The following is a 6,814-nucleotide window of genomic DNA, read 5'->3' on the forward strand; positions in this document are numbered from 1 at the left end:
CAAAAAAAAAAAAAAAAAAAAAAAGAAATCAAAAGGGAAAGAGCAAGGTGGCCAAATAAAAGCCCACTCCACTCATCTCCCCTGTAGGAACACCAAACTTTAGCAACTCACTACACACAGAAAGCACCATTACCAGAACAAAAACTCAGGTGAGCAATCACAGTCCCTGGTTTTCACTTCATGTTGCAGAAACAGGCATGGAAGAGGCTAGGAAAGACAGTCTTGAATGGCCAGTGCCACCCCTCCTTCATCCCTCAGCAGCAGCCACGGGGCAGGGGGAGATCTGTGCACGTGGGAGAGGAGGACTGCAGCGACTAGGAGGCTTCACATTGAACTCAGTGCTGCCCTGTCACAGCAGAGAGCAAAGCCATGGTGGCTTCAGCCAGTGCCCGTGCACAGAGGGAGCATTTGGACCAACCCTAGGCAGAGGGGACCCACGCATCCCAGTGGTCAGAACTTGAGGTTCTCAGCAAGCCCTGCCACCATGGACTGAAGTGCTTTGAGGTACTAGGTAAACTTGAAAAGCTGTCTAGGACACAAGGACTTAATTCCTAGGCAACTCCTAGGACTAGGCTGGGCTTAGAGCCAGAGGACCTGTGGGGCACATGACCTAGGGCGACACCAGGCTTTGAGGCTAAGGGAGTGCTTGAACCCCCCTCCTCCAACTCCAGGCAGCACAGTTGGCAGCAATGAAAGTGACTCCATCCTCCTGCTCGGAGAGAGGAGAGTTAAAACTAAAGAGGACTTTATGTTGCGTCTTGGATTCCAGCTCAGCCACCGTTGGAGAGGGCGCTGGGCAGAGTCATGAGGCCCCCATTGCAGGCCCTAGCTCATGAGTGACATTTCTAGGTACACCCTGGCATAGAAAAGAACCCACTCTCTTGAAGGGAAGGACCTAGTCCTGGCAGGATTCATCACCTGCTCCCTAAAGAGCTCTCAGACCCTGAATAACCAACAGTGATACCCAGGTAATACGCCACAGGCCTTGGGCCCTGAGATGTGCTGGTGTCAGGTGTGACCCAGTACATTCCCAGCTACGGTGGCTATAGGGAGAGCCCCCTTCTGTTTGAGAAAAGTGGAAGGAAAAGTAACGGGGACCTTGTCTTGCGCATTTGGCCACAGTGGGGTAGAGCAGCAAGCAGGCCCTTAGGTCTCTGAGTCCAGGCCTAGGCTCTTAGACAGCATTTCTGGAGCTGCCCTGGGCCAGAGGGGAGCCCAGGGCCCTGAAGGGTGAGTCCCAGGCCTGGCAGCATTCATTACAAGCTGATGGAAGAGGGCTTGGGCTTTAAGTGAACACCAGCAGTGGCTGGCAGAACCCCTGACCATGGGCCAGTGGTGATAGTGGCCACAGGGAGAGGCTCCTTTGCCTATGGAAAGGGGAGGAAGGAGCAGGAAGGACATTGTCTTGTGATTTGAGTGTCAGTTTAGCCACAGCAGAATAGATCATCAGGTAGATGTCTAAGACTGTAATTTCTGCTTCCCAGGCAGCATCTCTGGGCCTATCCAGGGCCTGAGGGAACTCATTGCCCTGAAGGGAGAGACACAAACCTTGCTGGCTTCACCACCTGCTGATCATAGAGCCCTAGGGCCTTCAGTGAACATAGGTGGTAGCCAGGTGATGGTTACAGTGGGCCCTGGGCAAGACCCAGTGCTGTACTGGCTTCAGGTCTGAACCAGCGCAGTCCCAGTGGTGGTGGCTGCAGGGATGCTTATTCCCCCAATCCCAGTTCCAGGTGGCTCAGCACAGACAGAGAGACTCCATTTGTTGGGGAGAAAGAAAGATAAAAGAATAAGAATTGCTGCCTGGTAATCCAGATAATTCTTCCAGTTCTTATCCAAGACCACTGAGGTGACACTTCTATGAGTCTGCAAGAACCACAGTGTTATTGAGTTTGTGGCCCTAAGTCCCTTCAAATACCTGGAAAGTCTTCCCAAGAAGGACAGGCAGCCCAGGTCCAGTGGCTCACACCTGTAATCCTAACACTTTGGGAGGCCAAGGCAGGCAGATTGCTTGAGCCCAGGAGTTCAAAACCAGCCTTGGCAACATGGCAAAACCCTGTCTCTACCAAACATACAAAAAGTAGTCGGGCGTGGTGGCATGCACCTGTAGTCCCGGCTACTTGGGAGGCTGAGGTGGGAGGATGGCTTGATCACCAAGGTCAAGGCTGCAACTGAGCTGTGATCACACCACTGTACTCCAGCCTGGGCAACAGAGTGAGACCCTATCTCAAAAAAAAAAAAAAAAAAGAAAAAAAAGAAGAGGAAGAAGGACAGGTACAAACAAACCCAGACTGTGAAGACCGTAATAAATACCTAATTCTCCAGTGGCCAGACACCAACAAACATCTACAAGAATCAACACGGTGAAACCCTGTCTCTACTAAAAATACAAAAATTAGCCTGGTGTGGTGGTGCATGCCTGTAATCCTAGCTACTCAGGAGGCTGAGGCAGGAGAATTGCTCGAACCTGGGAGGCAGAGGTTGCAGTGAGCTGAGATCACGCCACTGCACTCCAGCCTGGAGGACAGAGCTAGACTCCATCTCAAAAAACAAACGAACAAACAAGCAAACAAACAAACAAAAAACCTAGAAATTAACCAAAAAAGTGAAAGAGCTCGGCGATGAAAACTGTAAATCACTGATGCAAGAAATTGAAGAGGACACACCAAAAAGGGAAAGGTATTCCATGTTGTGGATTGGAAGAGTCAATGTTAACATGTCCATAGTATCCAAAGCAATCTACAGATTTATGCAATCCCTATCAAAATACCAATGACATTCTTCATAGAAATAAAAAAAAATCCTAAAATTATATGGAACCACAAAAGACCCAGAATAGCCAAAGCTATCCTGAGCAAAAAGAAAAAAACTGCAAGAATCACTTTACCTGACTTCATATCATACTACAGAGCTATAGTAACCAAAACAACAAGGTACAGGCATAAAAAAAGACACGTAGACCAATGGAACAGAATAGGGAACCCAGAAACAAATCCATACCCCTACAGTGAACTCATTTTGTTTCCACATGTACCCACAAAAATTTTAAATTAAAAAAAATTAGAGTTAATTTTTTAAGGGGAAAGCATTATAATAACAGCCTGGTTAGTGTTGCTTTTTCTTTTAATTATGTATAAAGTTGCACATGAGTTGTGGTATCTGCTGTCTGTCACTGTTTCAGCCTGGAACAGCCTAGAAACAGTCCCAGCTGCACGGTGCCTATAGTCTAGAGGGACACAGTACATGGAGAAGCAGGGATTTGAACCATGGCCTGCTGATTCCCAGGGACTCTCCCCTTCATCACACTGCCCCTGGGATGACTAAAGAGCCTCGCTTCCCTCCTCCCTGGCCTTTCTTGCTTCCTTCCTGCCTGGGAGGAGAGACACAGATGGATCAGTGATCGCAGGCAGGTGCTGTGTGCCCGGCCCATCTGGGAAGCAGCTGTATTTTTTTGGCTTTGAACCTAACACAGTTTCCCCTTGAGAGCTTCCCTTGGAGCTGATTGTTCTGGAGACAGGTGACAGTGTCTCTCTCCTGAGCTGAAATCTGAGCAGACACCCGGCTGCCTCAGGATGTTGGAGCGCTCTGGACTGAAGCTGAGTTCCATGGTGGCCCTGCTGGTCCTGAGCTGAGTATCCCTGGACAAAGAGTTTGGCCACCCCGAGCCTCGGTTTCCACTGCTATGAAATGGGTGTAACATCTGCCGCGCCTTCCATAGGACCAGATGAGATGAGGGTGTGAAAACAGTAAGGACACTTACGAGGCTGGGAGGCAAAGAAACACAGAAGGGTCACTGAAGACCCCAGCCAGGGACTCAAGGGCCCTGAGGGGCTGGATGACCCCCGCACTTTGGTGGTGATGACAGAAGCCCAGCCGGAACCAGGCGGGGCAGATAGGGCTGCAGGATGGGCCGTGTGCAGGAGTGGTGAGGGGCTGTGGTCCTGGGCTGATGGGGCTCAAGACCTGGTTCTGAAAGACGAACAAATTTGTTCCCTTTTATTGCCATTAATTGTCAAAGTCAAATTATATTTTATACTAAGGTCATTTGGCTGGATTTTTTTCTTTAAAAATATTTTTTTAAAAACACTCCTTGCTTTGAAATTCTGATATATTTATAAGACATGCGAAGAAATATACAGGGAGGTCCTGATCCTTCCACCCCTCCTCCCCCATGGTAACATCTCACACGGCTATGACATGACGTCAAAACGGGGAAGGTGACGCTGGCACTCTCCATGGAGCATACTCATCTGTGTCCCGTTCTGCATGGGCGTGTGTGTGCGTGTGTGTGTGTTTGCATGTGTGTGTAGCTCTGCCACCTTGCTGCAAGAGCAACCATCACCACCCAAAGATCCTGACTGCACTGTCGCCGCCTCCTCACTAGGTGGTTTTATTTCCCATGTGTGGATGGAGTATGAGGAAGATGGGAGTATGTGGCAATCTCCCCACGGCTTCACAGCTGGAAACTGGCGGGGCAGGTTGTTGGGACATCAGAGCCCCACCTCCCGTTCTCCCACTCTTCCGGGAGCAGAAGGAGGCCGGCCCCACTTCTCTGAATCTCTGTCTGGAGTTTTCTCTCTTGCGGCACAAGTTCTCCTGTATTGAGGAAGCAACTTCTCAGGTGCAGCCACCTCTCTAACCACCTGGGGACAGTTCCACAGCCACAGGGGGCAGGGTGGCCAGGGCCTGAGAGGACTTTGTCCCTCTTGACAGCAAACAGGGTCTCAAAGCACGGCTATGGGATGGGACCCTGGGTGCTTTGGGTCCCCACTGCAAGACAGGGCACCAGGATGTCCCCACTGCAAGACAGAAATTAGTGGGCAAGCCCGTGGGCCACTCCAGGCCTGCTGGAGACAAACCTCCCCGTGCCATCCAAGTCCCCTGAAAGCAGCTTTTTCCATAAGGGCAAACTGAACCAAATCATCCCTTTGGGCCAGGCATGATGGCTCATGCCTATAATCCCAGTACTTTGGGAGGCCGAGGTGGGAGGATTGCTTGAGCCCAGGAGTTCAAGGCCAGCCTGGGCAACAAAGTGAGACTCTGTCTCTTAAAAAAAAAAAAAAAAAAAAAAAAATTGGCATGGTGGTGCACAACTTCAGGTCCCAGCACAGGAGGCTGAGGTGGGAGGATCACTTGAGCCCAGGAGGTCGAGGCTGCAGTAAGCCATGACTGTGCCACTGCACTCCAGCCTGGACAACAAAGGAAGACCCTGTCTCAGAATAATAATAATGATAATCCCTTTGGACCTTGGTTATTCGGATGTGGCCACATTCCTCCCTGGGTTGCTTTCCATCTGAGTTGCCAGTATAAGCTCGCACCCTGAGCCTTTTTTCTAGAACATTCTCATAGAGATCAGTAAGTTGGTCCAAAGAGAATGCAGGTGGATCCATTTCAGGTGACCGTCTTTCAGGACAAACCTGATCTTATAGCCCCCACAGAGGTTCTTCCCGTGCTGACGCCTGGAGTAGGAGCCTGGGTGAGAAGGAGCCTGGCCGCCAAAACATCCTTCCCACAGGCCCCTGTGAGCTGCCTGAAGTTCCACCATTACAGAACCATGTTTTGTTGACAGCTGTGAGACCTGTTAGACTGTGGACTTCTCTGGGAGAGGCTGCTGTAATCTAAGCCGTTAGGGAGTCCTGCCCTTCAGTTTACGTTCTGGATTGGAGCCACACAGGTGCATCGCTGATCACAGCCACCAAGGTAAGAGGTAGGAGAAGGTCACACTGGGCTCTGGGCGTCCAGTCAAGGTGAGAAGTCAGGGAGGGCTTCCCAGAGGAGGCAATGTCTGAGCGAAGTTTCTGAGTATGAGTTTCTGTGGCTGCTGCAACAAATGCCCACACACCAAGTGATCTGAAACAACAATCATGCATTCACATAGTTCTGGAGGCCAGAAAGCCAAAACCCAGGTGTCGGCACGGCTGGGTCCTTCCGGAGGCTCTGAGGGAGAATCCACCCTGTGCCTCTCTCTGGGCTTCGAGAGAGAATCCGCCCGGTGCCTCTCTCCCGGCTTCCGATGGCAGCCCGCCACTTTGGTGCTCCCGGCCTTGAGGATGTGCCCCTCCCATCTCTGCAGCGTCTTCCTGTGGCCTTCGCCTGTGTCTCTGTGTCCCAGATTTCCCTCTAGGATTTCTTCTCTTTGAAGGACACCCGTCATTGGACTTAGGGCCCTCCTAAGTTCAGGATAATCTCAGCCCAAGACCTTTAACTTCATCCCATCTGCAAAAAACCCTGTTTCCAAATAATGTCACATCTGCAGGTTCAGGGGTGAGGATATGGACATTCTTGGGAGACCCCACTGAACCCGCTCTGGGGAGCAAGTGGGGAGGTCAGGAGAGGGAAGAGGAGGACAGGCATTCCAAACAGAGGGAAGGGCACTGGCAAAGGCACAGGGCAGAGAAGTTCAAGGACCTCCGAGCAGGTGGGCGAGGCCAGGGCAAGGGGGCACCCAAGAGCGAGAGGATGTGGGGCTGGAAAGCTAGGCCGATCCAGCCGGTTCACGCACTGAGTTTGAACTTGACCCTGTTGATCTAAGGGAAAATGACAGAGGCAAAGTTAACTTCATTACTTAGTTAAACTAAGTGAAGAGTTTATTTGGGCCAAGCATGAGGATCCCAACCTGAGAGGATGGATTCAAGCTGCTCTGAATAGACACTCCGCTCGGCAGCAGCTACAAGTAGGTTTTTAAAGGGAAAAAGGAGAGGCAGTTCCCAAGCTCTTTACCAAGAATTTATATGAAAATACCAGAATCTGTTGCTTCGCTAGGCATTGTTCTTTGTGTCAGAAATTCCCGGAACATGAAGATAGACGGTGAGGC

The sequence above is a fragment of the Theropithecus gelada genome, chromosome 20 (assembly GCF_003255815.1).
Source record: "Theropithecus gelada isolate Dixy chromosome 20, Tgel_1.0, whole genome shotgun sequence".
NCBI classification, from domain to species: domain Eukaryota; kingdom Metazoa; phylum Chordata; class Mammalia; order Primates; family Cercopithecidae; genus Theropithecus; species Theropithecus gelada.